Source organism: Arachis hypogaea, chromosome 14, assembly GCF_003086295.3.
Source record: "Arachis hypogaea cultivar Tifrunner chromosome 14, arahy.Tifrunner.gnm2.J5K5, whole genome shotgun sequence".
Classification (NCBI taxonomy): domain Eukaryota; kingdom Viridiplantae; phylum Streptophyta; class Magnoliopsida; order Fabales; family Fabaceae; genus Arachis; species Arachis hypogaea.
In genome coordinates this window covers 31443072-31465626 of record NC_092049.1, presented here as the reverse complement: position 1 = coordinate 31465626, position 22555 = coordinate 31443072, and the positions used below count along the sequence as shown (strand labels likewise).

The 22555-nt window shown below is 38.5% G+C and overlaps 2 non-coding genes across 2 annotated transcripts; one reads left to right on the top strand and one right to left on the bottom strand.

Annotated features, from left to right (window-relative positions):
- Positions 1–6632: 6632 nt before the first annotated feature.
- Positions 6633–6736, top strand: LOC112745836 (small nucleolar RNA R71). Its single transcript, XR_003173744.1, has one exon. It is a non-coding gene; the product is annotated as a small nucleolar RNA R71 (small nucleolar RNA).
- A 12917-nt stretch (positions 6737–19653) lies between these two features.
- LOC112746287 (small nucleolar RNA R71) lies at positions 19654–19758 on the bottom strand. Its single transcript, XR_003174179.1, has one exon. It is a non-coding gene; the product is annotated as a small nucleolar RNA R71 (small nucleolar RNA).
- Positions 19759–22555: the final 2797 nt, after the last annotated feature.

Here is a 22555-nt window from a genome sequence, read left to right as displayed (position 1 = left end):
ATCAACCTTTCCTACTGTCTTTCTCCAACTGTGAAGGATTCCTTCCATGGCAGGCTGTAAGTGATCAACGTCGTACGGTCGCGGCTGCTGAATTTTCCTCTCTCAAGCCAAACGCCAGGTTTAGTGTGTGCCCAATCTGAAGGAGGGTGACGCTCCTACAGTTCATCCCCTTGATGATCCTACTCAAAATGCCACAGACAAGGTTGAATCTTCCGGATCAGATAATGTTGTGCCTTTGATTCTAGCCTCTAGCACGAAGACCCTAATCTCCCTATACCTCGGCTTTACTGGTGTTTCAAAAAGTCCCCAATGAAGTCGTGGATTAGCCGTCTAAGGGATGTATAATCAAGCTGGTGGTTCAGTAATCTCTAGTTAGGACTCAAACTGAACCCAAGTAGAGTGAAGACGATTGTCACAGATCATCCCATTCATAAGGTTGAAGAACGAAGATACATCTTAGAATAGAGTCACACACGAATTGAATAGGACAGTAGTACATTTATTAATCCATGAAAATTAGAAGAGCTCCTAGCCTTAACCTAGGAGGTTTAGTAACTCATGCTGATAGAAAAATACAATATTAAATGTGAAAATGGGCAAGAGTCCTTAACAAGGATGAACTCTTGTCTATATATACTAATCTAATGACTAAAGATTACAGAAATATGATAAACTAAGTTGATAGTGCGATAATCCACTTCTGGGGGCCACTTGGTGAGTGTTTGGGCTGAGATTGAGTGTCCCCCATATGCTAGTGTCCCTTAGGGGTGTTGAACGCTGGCCAGGGACCCTCTTTTGGGCGTTGAGCTCCAGTTGCTCCCTTGTGGGCGTTGGATGCCAGGAATGGGGCTGGTGGCTGGCATTAAACGCTAGTTTTGGGCCTTTATTTTCGAAACAAAGTATAGACTATTATATATTTTTGGAAAGCTCTAGATGTTAGCTTTCCATAGCCATTAAAAGCGCGCCATTTAAACTTCTGAAGCTCCAGAAAAACACTTTTGAGTGCACGGAGGTCAGATCCTAACAGCATCTGCAGTCCTTTCTCTGCTTCTAAATCTGACTTCTGCTCAAGCTCCTCAATTTCAGCTAGAAAATACCTGAAATCACCATAAAACACACACACTCAAAGTAGAATCCAAAAATGTGAATTTTCCACTAAAAATTATGAAAACTTAATAAAACCTAAACAAAACATACTAAAAACTATATGAAAACAATGCCAAAAAGCATATAAAATATCCGCTCATCAGAACACCAAACTTAAACTGTTGTTTGTCCCCAAACAACCAAAAACAAAGTAGGATAAACAAAAATATAAGGATGCAATAAATTTCAGAGTTCTCAATGAAGCTCAGTTTCAAATAGATGAGCGGGACTAGTAGCTTTTTGCTTCTAAATAGTTTTGGCATTACAATTTCCATTGAGGCTCAGAATGATTGGCATCTTTAGGAAATCAGAATCTAGATGATATTATTGATTTTCCTAGTTAAGTTCTTTTTTATTCTTGAACACAGCTTCTTTAGAGTCTCGGCCGTGACCCTAAGCATTTTATTTTCCAGTATTACCACCGGATACATAAATGCTACAGACACTTAACTGGGTGAACCATTTTGGATTGTGACTTCGCTTTGCCAGAATCCCCAGTCAGTGGTGTCCAGGGTTCTTGAGCACACTCTTTGCTTTGGACTACGACTTTAACTGTTCAGTCTCAAGTTTTTACTTGACACCTTCACACCACAAGCATATAGTTAGGGACCCAGCTCAATTGAACTGTTTAGGCTAAGATATTTTTTCTTTTAGGCCCTCCTAACCATTGATGCTCAAAGCCTTGGATCCTTTTGTCCTTGCCTTTTGGTTTAAAAGGTTATTGGCTTTTTGCTCTTGCCTTTTGGTGTTAAGAGCTATTAGCTTTTTCTGCTTTTTATTTCTTTTTCAGCTTGCTTTTTTTTTCTTCGAATAAGCATATATATATATATTTCTTTTAGTTTTTTGCTGCTTTTTCTTGCTTCAAGAATCAATTTTAGGATTTTTCAGATCATCAATAATATTTCACTTTTATCATCATTCTTTCAAAAGCCATCATTCTTAACTCCAATATAAAAAATGCACTGTTTATTCATACATTCAAAAAATAAAAGCAATTCCACCACATCATATAATTGAACTACTCTTAATATAAAACTTGAAATTCATGCATCTTAATTTTCTTTTTCAGTAAAAAATTTTCTTTTAAGCAAGGTGAGAGATTCATGGAATATTTTATAGCCTTAAGACATTAAGACAGATGATCATGCACGAGAAACAGACAATAAAACAAAATACATGGAAAACAGAATAACTTAAACAACAGAGGAGTAAAGAGAACGAATCAACCTTAGTGATGGTAGCTACAACTCCTTCTGGAAGACCCAATGGGGTGCTTGATCTCCTCTATGTCACGCCCCTACCTCTGTTGTTCTTCCCTCATGGCTCTTTGATCTTCTCTTATGTCATGGAGGATGGTGGAGTATTCTTGATGTTCCATCCTCAGTTGACCCATGCTAGTGTCTAGTTCTCCAAGAGAAATGTGCAAATACTCCCAATAGCCTTGGGGAGGAAAATGCATCCCTTGAGGCATCCCAGGGATTTCTTGTTGAGGTAGTTGCACAGGTTCTTGTGCATGCTCTCTTACATGCTCCATCCTCTTCTTGGTGATGGACTTCTCCTCCTCAATAGGAATGTCTCCTTCTATGACAATTCCAGCTGAATTGTATAGATGACAGATAAGGTAGGGGAATGCCAACCTTGCTAAGGTGGAAGGCTTCTCAGCTATTTTGTACAACTCTTGAGGTATTACCTCATGTACCACCACCTCACTTCCAGTCATGATGCAACGAATCATGATGGCTCTGTCAATGGTCACTTCTGACTTATTGCTAGTAGGGATGATAGAGCGTTGGATGAATTCCAACCATCTTCTAGCTACAGGCTTGAGGTCAAGCCTTCTCAGTTGGATAGGCTTGCCTTGAGCATCCCTCTTCCATTGGGCTCCTTCCACACAAATGTCTGTGAGGACTTGGTCCAGCCTTTGGTCAAAGTTGACCCTCCTAGTTTAAGGATGGGGGTCTCCTTCCATTAGTAGTAGATTGAGCGCCAACCTTACACTTTCCAGGCTAAAGTCCAAGATACGCCCTTGGACCATAGTATGCCAATTTTTGGGGCTTGGGTTCACACTTACATCATGGTTCTTCGTGACCCATGCATTGGCATAGAATTCTTGCACCATCAAGATTCTAACTTCTTGAATGGGGTTGATTAGGACTTCCCAACCTCTTCTCTGGATTTCTCTTCAGATCTCTGGGTACTCATTCCTTTTTAGCTTAAAGGGGACTTCAGAAATCACCTTTTTCTTTGCTACTACTTCATAGAAGTGGTCTTGATGAGCTTTGGTAATGAATTTCTCTATTTCCCAAGCTTCAGAGGTGGAAGCAACTACTCTTCCTTTCCTCTTTCTAGAGGGCTCTCTGACTTTGGGTGCCATAAGTGGGAATGGAAAGCAAAAAGCAACGCTTTTCCAACACCAAACTTAAAAGCTTTGCTCGTCCTCGAGCAAAATAAGAAGAAAAGAGTAGAAGAAGAATATAATAGAAGAAATGGAGGGGAAAAGTGGGTTTGGCCAAAGGAGTGCTTAGGTGTATGGATGTGGTGTGTATGAAGGGTAGGAAGAAGGGGGTATTTATAGGAGTGGAATAGGGTAGGGTTCGGTTATGGGAGGGAATTGGGTGGGTAATTTTGAATTTGGAGTGGGTGGGGATTGGTGGGAGTTATAATGGTTTTGGGAAGTGATATGGATGTGATTGGGTTAGGGTTTATAGAAAAGAGTGTGTAGAGAAGAGAGAAAGTAAGAGAGAGAAGAAGTGGGGTAGGTGAGGAATCTGTGGGACCAACTGATCCTGAGGGGTTAGGGAATTCGAGTTCTCTGCCCCTTGTGGGCGTTGAACGCCCAGCTCTATGCTCCTGGCTGGCGTTCAACGCCAGCTATGTACCTCTAAGTGGGCATTGAACGCCCTTGAGGATACTCCTACCAGGTATTCAACGCCTGGTCTGTGCCTTTGTTTGGGCCTTGAATGCCCAGGGTCTGCCCCCTGGTCTGTGCTCCCTGGCTGGCGTTTAACGCCAGCACTGTGCTCCCTGGCTGGCGTTCAATGCCAAAAATGAGTTCTTCATAGGCGTTGAACGCCCACTCTGGCTTCCCTGGCTGGCGTTCAACGTCAGCAGGGTCTCTGCTCCAGGGTGTTCTGTTTTTAGCTCTGACTATTTTTGTTTCTGTTCTAACTACTGCACATGATCATAAACTCAAAGAAGACATGAAAATTAACTGAAATAGCTTAAATATACTTAAGGAAAAACAAAAAAAACATTAATTATTGATGGGTTGCCTCCCAGCAAGTGCTTCTTTAACGTCACTAGCTTGACGGTTAGCTCCTTACAGAGATGGATAGGGGCTCAGAATTTCGCCCCTTATAGTGAATTTCATGTCTGTGCTCTCATGGATAAGTTCCACATGTTCCAGAGACAGGATCCTACACACAGTGTGTGGGATGACTGGATTGTCTGTGAAGACAACTCATGCCAGGTGAGAGGCCTTCAGTGGGGATCTTCTTGTCCCTCCAGCCTTTAGGTACTTTCTTCTTAGTACCTTTGTTCTTAGTGCTTGATAATGGCTGCCCAACACCAAACTTAGAATTGGTGTCTGGGGGCTCTGTATAACTCTGCACTGAAAGAGAAAGTTGAAGCACTTTATGTTTATGAATGGCGCTTCCTTCAACGGAGGTAGAATAAGGTATATGAACCTTGAATACAAGACAGTCCTCATCTAATTGTAGGACTAGTTCTCCTCTGTCGACATCAATCACAGCCTTGGTTGTAGCTAGGAAGGGTCTTCCAAGGATGATGGATTCATCCTCTTCCTCCCCAGTATCCAGGATTATGAAGTCAGCAGGGATGTAAGGGTCTTCAACCTTCACTAAGACATCCTCTACTAGTCCATAAGCCTTTTTCATAGACTTGTCTGCCATCTCTAGAAAGATTCTTGCAACTTGTACCTCAAAGATTCCCAGCCTCTCCATTACAGAGAGAGGCATAAGGTTTATGCTTGACCCTAGGTCACACAGAGCCTTATCAAAGGTCATGGTACCTATGGAGCAAGGGATTAAGAAGCGTCTGGGCACCAGCTTCTTCTGAGGTAACTTATGTTGAACCAAGGCATTGAGTTCCTTAGTTAGCATTGGAGGTTCTTCTTCTAATGGCTTTGTGCCAAACAACTTGGCATTCAACTTCATCGAAATTCCTAGGCATCGAGCAACTTGCTCCTCCCTAGTTTTCTCTTCCTCATCAGAGGAGGAGTACTCTTCATAAGGCTTGCAAGAAAACTTCTATAGTATCCTCATGAGCCTTAGTTGCCTTCAGAACTTCAATAGAGAAGCCTTGGGTGGGCATTAAATGTCCAATAAGGCCTTTCTTACTGGCGTTCAATGCCAGTAATGGTGCTTCCTTGGGCGTTGAACGCCCAGCTTGTGTCCCTTGACTGGCGTTCAACGCCAGTAAGTGTGCCCTTGTGGGCGTTGAACGCCCAGTAAGGACCTTCTTACTAGCGTTCAATGCCAGAATTGGAGGATCATTAGGCGTTGAATGCCCAGCTACGGCCCCATAGCTGGTGTTCAACGCCAACTTCTCTGCCACTTTGGGTGTTGAACACCCAGTAAGGTCTTCCTTACTGGCGTTCAACACCAGCTTTGGTGCCACTTTTTGCGTTAAATGCCAAGTAAGGTCTTCCTTACTACCGTTCAATGCCAACTCATCCTCTTTAGATTCGACCTCAGCCTCTGTGGTTATGGCCTTGCACTCTTCTTTTGGGTTCACTTCAGTGTTACTAGGAAGTGTTAGGAGGAGTCTCAGGAATTCTCTTGCTCAGTTGACCAACTTATACCTCCAGATTTCTAATGGAAGACCTTGTTTTAGTTATGAAACTATGAGTGGTCTTAGAGAGGTTGGAGACTATTGTGACTAATTCAGAAAGGCTCTGCCTAGGAGTCTCCAAGTGTTCTTGAGAAGATGGGAATGGTGGTTTGTTGTTGAACCTATTCTGGGTTCTTCCACCGTGATTATTGTTGAAGCCTTGCTGAGGCTTCTGTTGATCCTTCCATGAAAGGTTAGGATGATTCCTCCATGAAGGGTTGTAAGTGTTCCCATAGGGTTCTCCTATGTAATTCACCTCCTCCAGTGAAGGTTGATCTGGATCATAAGCTTCTCCTTTATAGGAAGTTTCTTGAGTGCTGCTAGTTGCAGCTTGTGATCCAGTCAAATGCTAAGAGATCATATTGACCTGCTGGATCAAGATCTTGTTTTGAGCCAATATGGCATTCAGAGTATCAACTTCTAGGACTCTTTTCTTTTGGGCTACCCCATTGTTTATAGGGTTTCTCTCAAAAATGTACATGAATTGGTTGTTTGCAACCATTTTAATGAGTTCCTATGCCTCTGCAGGTGTTTTCTTTAAGTGGAGTGATCCACCAGCAAAATGATCCAAGGACATCTTTGATATCTCAGATAGGCCATCATAGAAGATTCCTAGGATAGACCATTCTGAGAGCATGTCAGGAGGACACCTCCTGATCAGTTGCTTGTATCTTTCCCAAGCTTCATAGAGGGATTCACCCTCTTTTTGTCTGAAGGTTTGAATTTTCACCCTGAGCTTTCTCATCTTTTGGGATGGAAACAACCTGGCCAAGAAAGCATTGACCAACTTTTTCCAAGAGTCTAGGCTTTTCTTATGTTGAGAATCTAACCATATCTTAGCTCTATCTCTGACAGCAAAAAGGAAAAGCATAAGTCTGTAGACCTTAGGATCCACTCCATTGGTTTTAATGGTATCACAGATCTGTAAAAATTCAGATAGGAACTGATGTGGATCTTTCAGTGGAAGTCCATTAAATTTGCAATTCTGTTGCAAGAGAGACTAACTAAGGTTTTAGCTCAAATTTTTAGCTCTAATGGCAGGTATAGAGATACTTCTGCCATAGAAGTCAGTAGTGGGTGTAGTAAAATCAGCCGGAACCTTCCTTGTTCGGCTACCATGTATGTATTTTAAGTTTCTTGTTCAAAAAGTTCTATAAGATCTCTTCCGAAATGTTGTACTTTAACTTGTTGCAAACGCTTCTTTAGAGTCCTCTCAGGTTCAGGATCAAGATCTAAGAGAGGTTCTTTATCCCTGTTCCTGATCATAAACAAGAAAAGAAAAACAAGAAAGAAGAAGAATGGGAGCTCTATGTTCAAGAACAGAGGACTCCCTGTGAGATATGAAGAAGGAAGAAGAATAAAGATAGAGAGGAGGGAAGAAGAATTCGAACAAAAGGAAAGAATTCGAAAATTAAAAGTAAAAAGAGAAAATATTTTTATTTTTTATTTTATTTATTAATTAAATTCGAAAATAAAAAATAATTAACTAAAAATATTTGAAAATTAAAGTGTGATTTTCAAAAAAGGAGAGAGAAAAAGAGAGAAGATATTTTTGAAAATTAGAAGAGAGAGAAAACAACTAACTAATTAAGAAAGATTTGAAAATAAGATAAGATAGAAGATTTGAAAAATATTTAATTTTGAAATTTTGAAATTTGGATTTTGAATTTTGAATTTTAAAATTTGAAATTCGAAAATTGAAATTGAATTAAGATAAAATAAGATTTTGAAAATTGAATTTTAAAATTTGAATTTAAAACAAGATAAGATAAGATAATGATTTGAAAAAGATAAGATAAAAAAAATAAAAATTTGAAAATATTTTGAATTTTAAAATTTAAAAGAAAGATAAGATAAGATAGAATTAAATTAAAAGAAAAGAATTGAAAAATTTTAAAAATATAAGATTTGAAATTTAAAGTTTGAAATTAAGATAAGATAAGATGATGATTTTGAAATTAAAATTTGAAAAATCTTTGTGATTTTCGAAAATTAAAGTAAAAAGATAGAAAGTATATTTTTTGATTTTTTCTTTGAATTAATAAAGAAAGAGAAAAACAACAAAAAGATACCAAACTTAAAATTTTTAGATCAAAGAACACAAAATTTCAAAAATTGCAAAGAAAAACACCAAAAGACACCAAACTTAAAACTTCTAAGATCAAAACAAGAAAAGAAACAAGAACAACTTGAATACCAAGAAAGAACACAAGGATAATTTTCGAAAATTTAAAGAAACAAAGAATACACAAAGGACACCAAACTTAAGAATTGACACTAGACTCAAACAAAAGATACTATTTTTAAAAATTTTTGGAAAAAGAAAACAAGAAATTCGAAACTTTTACTAAGAACAAGAACTAAAGACTCAAACAAAAAGATAAAGATTAAAAAAGAAAACAAAGATTTTTTAAAAGATTTTTTTTTTCAAAAAAGAAAAATAAAAGACTTAAACAAAATTAAAAACAATACCTAATCTAAGCAATAAGATAATCCGTTAGTTGTCAAATCCGAATAATCCCCGATAACGGCGCCAAAAACTTGGTGCACGGAAATTAACTCCACACAACTGAACCAGCAAGTATACTGGGTCGTCCAAGTAATACCTGAGATGAGTCAGGGTCGATCCCACGAGGATTGTTGTTTTGAAGCAAGCTATGGACACCTTGTAGATCTTAGTCAGGCGATTAGAAAAGATAATTTGATGAGATAAACGTATAAAACATAAATAGGAATGAAATTACTTAATTTGAGTGGAACTAACGATAAGAGAACGGTTAAGGCTTCGGAGATGCTTCATTCTTCTAGATCAACCTTTCGTACTATCTTTCTCAAATTGTGAGTGATTCCTTCCACGGCAGGCTGTAAGTGATCAACGCCGTACGATCGCGGCCGCTGAATCTTCCTCTCTCAGGCCGAACGCCAGGTTTAGTGTGCGCCCAATCTGAAAGAGGGTGAAGCTCTTGCATTTCATCTCTTTGATGATCCTACTCAAAACGCCACAGACAAGGTGGAATCTTCCAGATCAAAGAATGTTGTGCGTTTGATTCTAGCCTATGCCACGAAGACCCTAATCTCCCCATACCTCGACTGAACTGGTGTCTCGAGAAGTCTCCAATGAAGTCGTGGATTAGCCATCTAAGAGATGTATAATAAAGTTGGTGGTTCAATGATCTCTGGTTAGGACTCATACTGAACCCATATAGAATGAAGATGATTTTCATGGATCATCCCATTCATAAGGTTGAAGAACGAAGATACATCTTAGAATAAAGTTACACACGAATTGAATAGAACAGTAGTACTTTTATTAATCCATGAAAATCAGCAGAGCTCCTAACCTTAACCAAGGAGGTTTAGTAACTCATTCTGATAGAAAAATACAATGTTAAACGTGAAAGTGGGCAAGAGTCCTTAACAAGGATGAACTCTTGTCTATATATACTAATCTAATGACTAAGGATTACAAAAATATGATAAACTAAGTTGGTAGTGCAAAAATCCACTTCTGGGGCCCACTTGGTGAGTGTTTGGGCTGAGCTTGAGTGTCTCCCACGTGCTAGTGTCCCTTAGGGGTGTTTAACTCTGGCTAGGGACTCACTTTTGGGCATTGAACTCCAGTTGCTCCCTTGTGGGGGCGCTGGATGCCAGGAATGGGGCTTCTGTCTGGCATTGAACGCGAGTTTTGGGCCTTCATTTCCGAAACAAAGTATGGACTATTATATATTTTTAGAAAGCCCTGGATGTTAGCTTTTCATAGCCATTAAAAGCGTGCCATTTGAACTTTTGTAGCTGATGAGCGGATAATTTATACGCTTTTTGGCATTGTTTTTAGTATGCTTTTAGTAGAATCTAGTTACTTTTAGGGATGTTTTCATTATTTTTTATGTTAAATTCACATTTCTGGACTTTACTATGAGTTTGTGTGTTTTTCTGTGATTTCAGGTATTTTCTGGCTGAAATTGAGGGACTTGAGCAAAAATCAGATTCAGAGGTTGAAGAAGGACTGCTCATGCTGTTGCATTCTGACCTCCCTGCACTCAAAATGGATTTTTTGGAGCTACAGAACTCAAAATGGCGTTCTTTCAATTGCATTGGAAAGTAGACATCCAGGGCTTTCCAGCAATATATAATAGTCCATACTTTGCTCGAGAATAGATGACGTAAAGTGGCGTTCAACGCCAGCTCTCTGCCCGATTCTGGAGTTCAGCGCCAGAAATGGATCAAGAACCAGAGTTGAACGCCAGAAATGGATCAAAACCTGGCGTTCAACTCCACAAATGGCCTCTGCACGTGTAAAGTTAAAGCTCAGCCCAAGCACACACCAAGTGGGCCCCGGAAGTGGATTTATGCATCAATTACTTACTTATGTAAACCCTAGTAGCTAGTCTATTATAAATAGGACCTTTTACTATTGTATTAGACATCTTTTGATCATTTTTAGATCTCTAGACCTCCATGGGAGGCTGGCCATTCGGCCATGCTTACCCTCTATTCACTTATGTATTTTCAACGGTAGAGTTTCTACACTCCATAGATTAAGGTGTGGAGCTCTGCTGTTCCTCAAAGATTAATGCAAAGTACTACTGTTTTCTATCCAATTCATTTTATTTCGCTTCTAAGATATTCATTCGCTCTTCAAACTAAATGTGATGAACGTGACAATCATCATCATTCCCTATGAACGCGTGCCTGACAACCACTTCCGTTCTACCTTTGACTGAACGAGTATCTCTTAGATCTCTTAATCAGAATCTTCGTGGTGTAAGCTAGAATGATGGCGGCATTCAAGAGAATCCAGAAAGTCTAAACCTTGTCTGTGGTATTCCGAGTAGGATTCAATGATTGAATGACTGTGACGAGCTTCAAACTCGCGATTGCTGGGCGTAGTGACAGAACGCAAAAGGATAGTAAATCCTATTCCAGTATGATCGAGAACTGACAGATGAATAGTCGTGCCGTGACAGGGTGCGTTGACCATTTTCACTGAGAGGATAGGATGTAAACCATTGACAAGGGTGATGCCTCCAGACGATTAGCCGTGCCGTGACAGGGCATTTGGATCATTTTCCCGAGAGAAGACCAAAAGTAGCCATTGACAATGGTGATGCATTACATAAAGCCAGCCATGGAAAGGAGTAAGACTGATTGGATGAAGATAGTAGGAAAGCAGAGATTCAGAGGAACAAATGCATCTCTATACGCTTATCTGAAATTCTCACCAAGGAATTACATAAGTATTTCTATCCCTATTTTATTAATTACTTTCGAAAACTCCATTATTATTTTATATCCGCCTGACTGAGATTTACAAGGTGACCATAGCTTGCTTCATACCAACAATCTCTGTGGGATTCGACCCTTACTCACGTAAGGTATTACTTGGATGACCCAGTGCACTTGCTGGTTAGTTGTGCGAAGTTGTGAACCATGGTATTGGCATCATGTTTTTGGCGCCATTACCAGGGAAAGAAAGAGCGATGAATTTTACATAATTAAAGTGTAATCACAATTTCTGCGCACCAAGTTTTTGGCGCCGTTGCCGGGGATTGTTCGAGTTTGGACAACTGACGGTTCATCTTGTTGCTCAGATTAGGTAATTTTCTTTTTGTTTTCTTTTCAAAATTTTTTCAAAAAATCTTTCAAAATTTTCTCCTTTGTTTTCGAAAAAAAAAATGTGTTTTCAAAAATATATTTTTCTTCAGAATTTTTAAGAATGAATTCTAGTATTTCATGAAGCATGGCTGGCTGTAAAGCCATGTCTAATACGATTGTAGGGCATGTTAGACGTGTCATGTCTGAGTTACATACTAAAGCTTGGCTGGCTATTAAGCCATGCCTGACCCTTTGATTGGAGCTTTAGAGCATAAGATTCCTGGAATTCATATTAAAAATTTTGAATCCTTATTTTTTCTTTTTCAAAATGATTTTCGAAAATTTTAAAATAAAAATACAAAAAAAAAATCACAAATTCATAAAAATCAAAAATATTTTGTGTTTCTTGTTTGGGTCTTGAGTCATGTTATAAGTTTGGTGTCAATTGCATGTGCATCTTGCATTTTTCAAAAATTCTCATGCATTCATAGTGTTCTTCATGATCTTCAAGTTGTTCTTGGTAAGTCTTCTTGTTTGATCTTTGCATTTACATGTTTTGTGTCTTTTCTTGTTTTTCATATGCATTCTTGGATTCTTAGTGTCTAAGCATTAAAGAATTCTAAGTTTGGTGTCTTGCATGTTTTCTTTGCATTAAAAATTTTTCAAAAATATGTTCTTGGTGTTCATCTTGACATTCAAAGTGTTCTTGGTGTTCATCTTGACATTCATAGCATTCTTGCATGCATTTATTATTTTGATCTAAAAATTTTCATGCATTGCATAATTTTCATGTTTTTCTCTCTCATAAAAAAAATTCAAAAATCAAAAAAATATCTTTCCCTTTTTCTCTCATCAAATTCGAAAATTTGGATTGACTTTTTCAAAAATTTTTAAAATCAAGTTGTTTCTTATGAGTCAAATCAAATTTTCAATTTGAAAATCTTATCTTTTTCAAAATCTTTTTCAAAAATCAAATCTTTTTCAAAATTCTTAGTTATTTTCGAAAATTCCAAAAAATAATTTTCAAAAATCTTTTTCTTATTTTTTATCAAATTTTCAAAAATAACAATAACAATTAATGTCTTGATTCAAAAATTTCAAGTTTGTTACTTACTTGTTAAGAAAGATTCAAACTTTAAGTTCTAGAATCATACCTTGTGATTTCTTGTGAATCAAGTCATTAATTGTGATTTTAAAAATCAAATCTTTTTAAAAAAAAAAACTAATTTCTATCATATCTTCTCAAAAATATCTTCTTATCTTACCTTTTTCAAAAATTTGATTTTAAAATATCTCTTCTAACTTCCTAACTTCTTATCTTTTCAAAATTTGTTTCAACTAACTAACTAACTTTTTGTTTGTTTCTTATCTTTTTCAAAACCACCTAACTAACTCTCTCTCTCTCTAATTTTTGAAAATATCTCCCCCTTTTTCAAAATTTCTTTTTAATCATTTTATTTTTTATTTGAATTTTCGAAAAACTATTAACCCTTTTCAAAAACTATTTTCAAAAATCACTAACTCTTTTTCAAAAATTGTTTTCGAAATTTTCCCTCTCTCATCTTATTCTATTTATTTATTCATCTACTAACATCTCTCCCTCACCCACCAAAAATCCGAACTCTCTCTCTCTCTCTCTCTTTCTGAGTTCAGATTTTTCTCTTCTTTTCTTCTTCTACTAACAATAAGGAACCTCTTTACTGTGACATAGAGGATTCCTCTTCTTTTCTTTTTCTCTTCTCTTTCTTATGAGCAGGGACAAAGAAAAAGGCATTCTTGTTGAAGCTGATCCAGAACCTAAAAGGACTCTAAAGAGGAAATTAAGAGAAGCTAAATTACAACAATCCAGAGACAACTTGATTGAAAATTTCGAACAAGTAAAGGAGATGGCAGCCGAACCCAACAACAATAATGCAAGGAGAATGCTTGGTGACTTTACTGCACCTAATTCCAATTTACATGGAAGAAGCATCTCCATTCCTACCATTGGAGCAAACAATTTTGAGCTGAAACCTCAGCTAGTTTCTCTAATGCAGCAGAACTGCAAGTTTCATGGACTTCCATCTGAAGATCCTTTTCAGTTCTTAACTGAATTCTTGCAGATCTATGATACTGTTAAGACTAATGGAGTAGATCCTAAAGTCTACAGGCTCATGCTTTTCCCATTTGCTGTAAGAGACAAAGCTAGAATCTGGTTGGACTCTTAACCCAAAGACAGCCTGAACTCTTGGGATAAGCTGGTCACGGCTTTCTTAGCCAAGTTCTTTCCTTCTCAAAAGCTGAGCAAGCTTAGAGTGGATGTTCAAACCTTCAGACAGAAAGAAGGTGAATCCCTCTATGAAGCTTGGGAAAGATACAAACAGTTGCCAAAAAGTGTCCTTCTGACATGCTTTCAGAATGGACCATCCTGGATATATTCTATGATGGTCTATCTGAGCTATCAAAGATGTAATTGGATACTTCTGCAGGTGGATCCATTCACCTAAAGAAAACGCCTGCAGAAGCTCAAGAACTCATTGACATGGTTGCTAATAACCAGTTCATGTACACTTCTGAGAGGAATCCTGTGAGTAATGGGACGCCTATGAAGAAGGGAGTTCTTGAAGTTGATACTCTGAATGCCATATTGGCTCAGAACAAAATATTGACTCAGCAAGTCAATATGATTTCTCAGAGTCTGAATGGAATGCAAGCTGCCTCCAACAGTACTCAAGAGGCTTCTCCTGAAGAAGAAGCTTATGATCCTGAGAACCCTGCAATAGCAGAAGTAAATTACATGGGTGAACCTTATGGAAACACCTATAACTCATCATGGAGAAATCATCCAAATTTCTCATGGAAGGATCAAAAGCCTCAACAAGGCTTTAATAATGGTGGAAGAAACAGGTTTAGCAATAGCAAGCCTTTTCCATCATCCACTCAGCAACAGACAGAGAATTCTGAGCAGAATCCATCTAGCTTAGCAAACTTAGTCTCTGATCTATCTAAGGCCACTGTGAGTTTCATGAATGAAACAAGGTCTTCCATTAGAAATTTGGAAGCACAAGTGGGCCAGCTGAGTAAAAGGATCACTGAAATCCCTCCTAGCACTCTCTCAAGCAATACAGAAGAAAATCCAAAGGAGAATACAAGGCCATTGACATAACCAAAATGGCCGAACCCAATGAGGGAGAGGAGGACGTGAATCCCAAGGAGGAAGACCTCCTGGGACGTCCAGTGATCAATAAGGAGCTTCCTCTGTGGAACCAAAGATGAGTCACTAGCCAAGTTCTTGGTGCAATCATGAAGCTGAATGCCAAATTATTTGGTATTACTTGGAAGATGAATGTCCTGAGACAATGCAAGTTCTGGTCAATCTGAAGCTGAAGAAAATTGGATAACTTGGAAGATAACGTCCTTGTCACCATGACTAAGTGATCTGGATAACTGACATTGCCTCAGAAGAGACAGGATCCTGGAAGTTCATAATACCTTGTACCATAGGCACATGATCTTTAAGCTCTGTGTGACTTGGTCAGGAATAAATCATGCCTTTGTAATAGAGAAACTGGATCTATGGGTGCAAGCTGCTAAATCTCATTGAGATGCAGCAATTCAAGAAACAGGCTTATGGAAAGTAGAGGATGTATAAATTGAAGCCTTAATCCTGCTAATCATAGCTGGAATGAATATTAGGAACTAGACAGAAGATTGATGATGGACAGAAGAGAATTAATCCTTCAATTGAATGAGGACAACCTTGTGTTTACAACTCAAGGATCTCTCTCTGCATCCATGGAGAGGAAGCAGAAGAAGCTTCTCTCAAAGCAGAGTCAAACAAAGCCCCCACAGTCAAACTCTAAGTTTGGTGTTGGGAGGCCACAACCAAACTCTAAGTTTGGTGTTGAACTCTGATGAGCGGATAATTTATACGCTTTTTGGCATTGTTTTTAGTGTGTTTTTAGTAGGATCTAGTTACTTTTAGGGATGTTTTCATTAGTTTTTATGTTAAATTCACATTTCTGGACTTTACTATGAGTTTGTATGTTTTTCTGTGATTTCAGGTATTTTCTGGCTGAAATTGAGGGACTTGAGCAAAAATCAGATTCAGAGGTTGAAGAAGGACTGCTGATGCTATTGGATTCTGACCTCCCTGCACTCAAAGTGGATTTTCAGGAGCTACAGAACTCGAAATGGTGCGCTTCCAATTGCGTTAGAAAGTAGACATCCAGAGATTTCCAGCAATATATAATAGTCCATACTTTGGCCAAGAATAGACGATGCAAACTGGCGTTCAACGCCAGCTCTCTGCCCAATTCTGGCGTCCAGCGCCAGAAAAGGATCCAAAACCAGAGTTGAACGCCCAAACTGGCACAAAAACTGGCGTTCAACTCCAAGAAAGACCTCTACACGTGCAACACTCAAGCTCAGCCCAAGCACACACCAAGTGGGTCCCAGAAGTGGATTTATGCATCAATTACTTACTCATGTAAACCCTAGTAGCTAGTTTATTATAAATAGGACCTTTTACTATTGTATTAGACATCTTTTGAACCATCTTTGAGTCTTTTGACCATCTTTGGACGCCTGGTTCTTAGATCAGAGGGGCTGGCCATTCGGCCATGCCTGGACCTTCACTTATATATTTTTAACGGTAGAGTTTCTACACTCCATAGATTAAGGTGTGGAGCTCTGCTGTTCCTCATAGATTAATACAAAGTACTACTGTTTTCTATTCAATTCATCTTGTTTCGCTTCTAAGATATTCATTCGTACTTCAATCTGAATGTGATGAACGTGACAATCATCATCATTCCCTATGAATGCGTGCCTGACAACCACTTCCCTTCTACCTTCGACTGAATGAGTATCTCTTAGATCTCTTAATCAGAATCTTCGTGGCGTAAGCTAGAATGATGGCGGCATTCAAGAGAATCCGGAAAGTCTAAACCTTGTCTGTGGTATTCCGAGTAGGATTCAATGAATGAATGACTGTGACGAGCTCCAAACTCGCGATTGCAGGGCGTTAGTGACAGACGCAAAAGGATAGTAAATCCTATTCCAGCATGATCGAGAACTGACAGATGAATAGTCGTGCCGTGACAGGGTGCGTTGACCATTTTCACTGAGAGGATAAGATGAAGCCATTGACAAGGGTGATGCCTCCAGACGATTAGCCGTGCCGTGACAGGGCATTGGATCATTTTCCCGAGAGATGACCGAAAGTAGCCATTGATAGTGGTGATGTATCACATAAAGCTAGCCATGGAAAGGAGTAAGACTAATTGGATGAAGATAGCAGGAAAGCAGAGGTTCAGAGGAACGAAAGCATCTCCATTCGCTTATCTGAAATTCTCACCAATGAATTACATAAGTATTTCTATCCCTATTCTATTAATTATTATTCGAAAACACCATTATCAATTTATATCTGCCTAACTGAGATTTGCAAGGTGACCATAGCTTGCTTCATACCAACAATCTCCGTGGGATTCGACCCTTACTCACGTAAGGTATTACTTGGACGACCCAGTGCACTTGCTGGTCAGTTACACAGAGTTGTGAACCGTGGTTTTGGCATCAAGTTTTTGGCGCCATTTTCAGGGAAAGAAAGAGCAATGAACTTTACATAATTAAAGTGTAATCACGATTCCGCGTACCAAGTTTTTGGCGCCGTTGTCGGGGATTGTTCGAGTTTGGACAACTGACGGTTCATCTTGTTGCTCAGATTAGGTAATTTTCTTTTTGTTTTCTTTTCAAAAATTTTTCAAAAAAAAAATATTTCAAAATTTTCTCACCTGTTTTCGAAAAAAAAAATTTTAGATTCAAAATTTTTAAGAATGAATTTTAGTGTTTCATGAAGCATGTGAAGCCTGGCTGGCTGTAAAGCCATATCTAAATTTATTTGGACTGAGGCTTTCAACCATCAGCTGTTATACGACTGTAGGGTATGTCAGGCATGTCATGTCTGAATTACATGCTGAAGCTTGGCTGGCCATTGGCCATGTCTAGTGTTTTGGACCGGAGCTTTCTTTGAAAGCTTGGCTGGCTAGTGAGCCATGTCTAATTCCTGGACTGAAACTTTAGACTAAGAATGCAAGATTCCTGGAATTCATATTAAAAATTTTGGAATCCTTATTTTCCTTTTTCAATTAATTTTCGAAAAATCCAAAAAAAAAATTCATAAAATCATAAAAATCAAAAAAAAAAAATATTTTCATGTTTCTTGTTTGAGTCTTGAGTCATGTTATAAGTTTGGTGTCAATTGCATGTGCATCTTGCATTTTTCGAAAATTCTCATGCATTCATAGTGTTCTTCATGATCTTCAAGTTGTTCTTGTTAAGTCTTCTTGTTTGATCTTGATGATTTTTTGTTTTGTGTTGTATGGTGTTTTTCATATGCATTCTTGAATTCTTAGTGCGTAAGCATTAAAGAATTCTAAGTTTGGTGTCTTGCATGTTTTCTTTGCATTAAAAATTTTTCAAAATTGTGTCTATGATGTTCATCTTTACATTCAAAGTGTTCTTGGTGTTCATCTTGACATTCATAGCATTCTTTCATGCATTCATTGTTTTGATCCATAACTTTCATGCATTGCATCATTTTTCTTATTTTTCTCTCTCTTCAATAAAAATTTAAAAATAAAAAAAAATATCTCTCCCTTCTTCTCTCTCATCAAATTCGAAAATTTGAGTTGACTTTTTCAAAAAAATTTTTAAAATCAAGTTGTTTCTTATGAGTCAAATCAAATTTTCAATTTGAAAATCTTATCTTTTTCAAAAATCAAATCTTTTTCAAAATTCTTAGTTATTTTCGAAAATTCCAAAAATATTTTTCAAAAATATTTTTCTTATTTTTATATCAAATTTTCGAAAATAACATAATCAATTAATGTTTTGATTCAAAAATTTGAAGTTTGTTACTTGCTTGTTAAGAAAGATTCAAACTTTAAGTTCTAGAATCATATCTTGTGATTTCTTATGAATGAAGTCATTAATTGAGATTTTAAAAATCAAATCTTTTTCAAAACTAATTTCTAAAATATCTTCTTATCTTACCTTTTTCAAAAAGTTGGTTTCAAAATATCTTTTCTAACCTCCTAACTTCTTATCTTTTCAAAATTTGTTTCAACTAACTAACTAACTTTTTGTTTGTTTCTTAACTTTTTCAAAACTACTAACTAACTCTCTCTCTCTAATTTTCGAAAATATCTTCCCTCTTTTTCAAAAATATCTTTTTAATTAACTAATTATTTTATTTTATTTTTGATTTTAAAAATTTTCGAAAAATACTAACATTTTTCAAAAACATTTTTGAAAATCACTAACCTTTTTCAAAATTATTTTCGAAAATTCTCCCTCTCCCATCTTATTCTATTTATTTATTCATCTACTAACATCTCATCTCACATCTCTACCCTCCTCACAGTTGTGTTTCTTCCATTACATTACATTCTTTATCTCCCTCTTTTCTTCCACTCACAAGGGATCCCTATACTGTGCTATAAAGGATCTCTATTATTATTATTTTTCTGTGCCCTCTTCTTTGTCATATGAGCAGGAGCAAGGATAAGAACATTCTTGTGGAAGCAGATCCAGAACCTGAAAGGACTCTGAAAAGGAAACTAAGAGAAGCTAAATACAACAATCCAGAGATAACCTTTCAGAAATTTTCGAACAGGAAGAGGAGATGGCAGCCGAAAATAATAATAATGCAAGGAGATGCTTGGTGACTTTACTGCACCTAATTCCAATTTACATGGAAGAAGCATCTCCATTCCTGCCATTGGAGCAAACAACTTTGAGCTGAAACCTCAATTAGTTTCTTTGATGCAGCAGAACTGCAAGTTTCATGGACTTCCATCTGAAGATCCTTTTCAGTTCTTAACTGAATTCTTGTAGATATGTGATACTGTTAAGACTAATGGAGTAGATCCTGAAGTCTACAGGCTCATGCTTTTCCCTTTGCTGTAAGAGACAGAGCTAGATTATGGTTGGATTCTCAACCAAAGACAGCCTGAACTCTTGGGATAAGCTGGTCACGGCTTTCTTGCCAAGTACTTTCCTCCTCAAAAGCTGAGCAAGCTTAGAGTGATGTTCAAACTTCAACAGAAAGAAGGTGAATCCCTCTATGAAGCTTGGGAAAGATACAAACAGTTGACCAAAAAGTGTCCTTCTGACATGCTTTCAGAATGGACCATCCTGGATATATTCTATGATGGTCTGTCTGAGCTATCAAAGATGTCACTGGACACTTCTGCAGGTGGATCCATTCACCTAAAGAAAACGCCTGCAAAAGCTTAAGAACTCATTGACATGGGTGCAAATAACCAGTTCATGTACACTTCTGAAAGGAATCCTGTGAGCAATGGGACGCCTATGAAGAAGGGAGTTCTTGAATTGATACTCTGAATGCCATATTGGCTCAGAATAAAATATTACTCAGCAAGCCAATATGATTCTAGAGTCTGATGGAATGCAAGCTGCATCCAACAGTACTCAAGAGGCTCTTATGAAGAAGAAGCTTATGATCCTGAGAACCCTGCAATAGCAGAGGTAAATTATTTAGGTGAACCTTATGGAAACACCTATAACTCATCATGGAGAAATCATCCCAATTTCTCATGGAAGGATCAAAAGCCTCAACAAGGCTTTAATAATGGTGGAAGAAACAGGTTTAACAATAGAAGCCTTTTCATCATCCACTCACAACAGACAGAGAATCTGAGCAGAATCCATCTAGCTTAGCAAATCTAGTCTCTGATCTATCTAAGGCCATGTGAATTTCATGAATGAAACAAGGTCTTCCATTAGAAATTTGGAAGCACAAGTGGGCCAGCTGAGTAAAAGAATCACTAAATCCCTCCAAGTACTCTCCCAAGCAATACAGAAGAGAATCCAAAAGGAGAGTGCAAGGCCATTGACATAAACACCATGGCCGAACCCAAAAAGGAGAGGAAGACGTGAATCCCAAGGAGGAAGACCTCCTGGGACGTCAGTGATCAATAAGGAGTTTCCCTCTGAGGAACCAAAGGAATCTGAGGCACATCTAGAGACCATAGAGATTCCATTGAACCTCCTTATGCCCTTCATGAGCTCTGATGAGTATTCCTCTTCTGAAGAGAATGAGGATGTTACTGAAGAGCAAACTGCCAAGTTCTTGGTGCAATCATGAAGCTGAATGCCAAATTATTTGGATTGAAACTTGGGAAGATGAACCTCCCTTGTTCACCAATGAACTAAGTGATCTGGATCAACTGGCATTGCCTCAGAAGAGACAGGATCCTGGAAAGTTCATAATACCTTGTACTATAGGCACCATGATCTTTAAGGCTCTGTGTGACCTTGGTTCAGGGATAAACCTCATGCCCCTATCTGTAATAGAGAAACTGGGAATCTATGGGGTGCAAGCTGCTAAAATCTCATTAGAGATGGCAGACAATTCAAGAAAACAGGCATATGGACAAGTAGAGGACGTGTTAGTAAAGGTTGAAGGCCTTTACATCCCTGCTGATTTCATAGTCCTGGATACTGGAAGGAAGAGGATGAATCCATCATCCTAGGAAGACCTTTCCTGGCCACAGCAAGAGCTGTGATTGATGTTGACAGAGGTGAACTAGTCCTTCAATGGAATGAGGACTCCCTTGTGTTTAAAACTCAAGGATCTCCCTCTGCAACCATGGAGAGGAAGCATGAAAAGCTTCTCTCAAAGCAGAGTCAACCCAAGCCCCCACAGTCAAACTTTAAGTTTGGTGTTGGGAGGCCACAACCAAACTCTAAGTTTGGTGTTGAACTCCCATATCCAAACTCTAAGTTTGGTGTTGGAGAGTTTCAACAATGCTCTGAACATCTGTAAGGCTCCATGAGAGCCCACTGTCAAGCTATTGACATTAAAGAAGTGCTTGTTGGGAGGCAACCCAATGTTTATTTATCTAATTTTTATTTTCATTGTTTTTCATGTCCTTATAGGTTCATGATCATATGGAGTCACAAAATAAATAGAAAAATTGAAAACAGAATCAAAAACAGCAGAAGAAAAATCACACCCTGGAGGAGTATCTGTCTGGCGTTCAGCGCCAGAACAGAGCATGGTTCTGGCGCTGAACGCCCAAAATGGGCATCTTCTGGGCGCTGAACGCCAGAACAGGCATGGTTCTGGCGTTCAACGCCAGAAATGGCACACAAATGGGCGCTGAACGCCCCAAATAGCCACCAACCTGGCGCTGAACGCCCAGAGTTATGTGCAAAGGCATTTTCATGCCTAATGGGTGCAGGGATGTAAATCCTTGAAACCTCAGGATCTGTGGACCCACAGGATCCACTAAGGATCTGTGACCCCACAGGATCCACTCAGATCTGTGGACCCCACAGATCCCCACCTACCCCACTCACTTCTTCTCACCACTTCTTTCACACAACCCCATAAACACTCTTCCCCAAAAACCCTTCACCAATCACCTCAATCTCTCTTCCCATCACCTCCTCACCACTCACATGCATCCACTCTTCCCCATAAACCTACCTCATAAACTCCACCTACCTTCAAAAATTCAAAACCAATTTCCCACCCAAACCCACCCATATGGCCGAAACCTTTCCCCCCTCCCTTCCCTATATAAAGCCCTCCATTCTTCATCAAATTCACACAACACACCCCTCTACACCCTTCTTGGCCGAAACACTTCCCACTCTCCCTCTCCTCCATTTCTTCTTCTTCTTCATCTATTCTTTCTTTTATTGCTCGAGGGCGAGCAAAATTCTAAGTTTGGTGTGGTAAAAGCATAAGCTTTTTGTTTTTCCATTACCATTGATGGCACCTAAGACCGGAGAATCCTCTAGAAAGGGAAAGGGAAGACAAAAGCTTCCACATCCGAGTCATGGGAGATGGAAAGGTTCATCTCCAAAGCCCATCAAGACCACTTCTATGATGTTGTGGGCAAGAAGAAGGTGATCCCTGAGGTCCCTTTAAACTCAAAAGAAATGA